The sequence below is a fragment of the Colobus angolensis genome, unplaced genomic scaffold (assembly GCF_000951035.1).
Source record: "Colobus angolensis palliatus isolate OR3802 unplaced genomic scaffold, Cang.pa_1.0 Scaffold164, whole genome shotgun sequence".
Lineage (NCBI taxonomy): Eukaryota > Metazoa > Chordata > Mammalia > Primates > Cercopithecidae > Colobus > Colobus angolensis.
This window is the reverse complement of record NW_012114755.1, coordinates 657,480-657,977: the sequence shown is the minus strand read 5'-3', so window position 1 is coordinate 657,977 and position 498 is coordinate 657,480.

Below are 498 nucleotides of genomic sequence, written 5' to 3'. Positions count from 1 at the left end.
GTATGGTGGCTCACGCCTGTAACTCCAGCAGGAGCTTACAGTGAGCCGAGATTGTGTCACTGCACTCCAGCCTGGGCGACAGAGCAAGACTCCATCAAAAAAATAAAATAAAATAAAGGGAGGTGATGCCAGGTATGGTGGCTCACGCCTGTAACTCCAGCAGTTTGGAAGACCGAGCTGTGATCATGCCACTGTACTCCAGCCTGGGTGACAGAGCAAGACCCTATCTCAGAAAAAAAAAAAAAAAGGTGAAATACATCTTCCTATGACTTGTTTTGCCTAATCTAAGTGGTTCTCAATAAATGTAGGTTCCCTTTCTACCTCCCCTTCTTGTTCTTCTATCATTACCCTTATAAAAAAAAACTTTTCTTCTACCCTCTTCTTCTTCATTTTTTTTTTTGAGACAGAGTCTTGCTCTGTCACTCAGGCTGGAGTGCAGTGGTGCAATCTCTGCTTACTGCAACCTCTGCTTCCCGGGTTCAAGTGATTCTCCTGCCT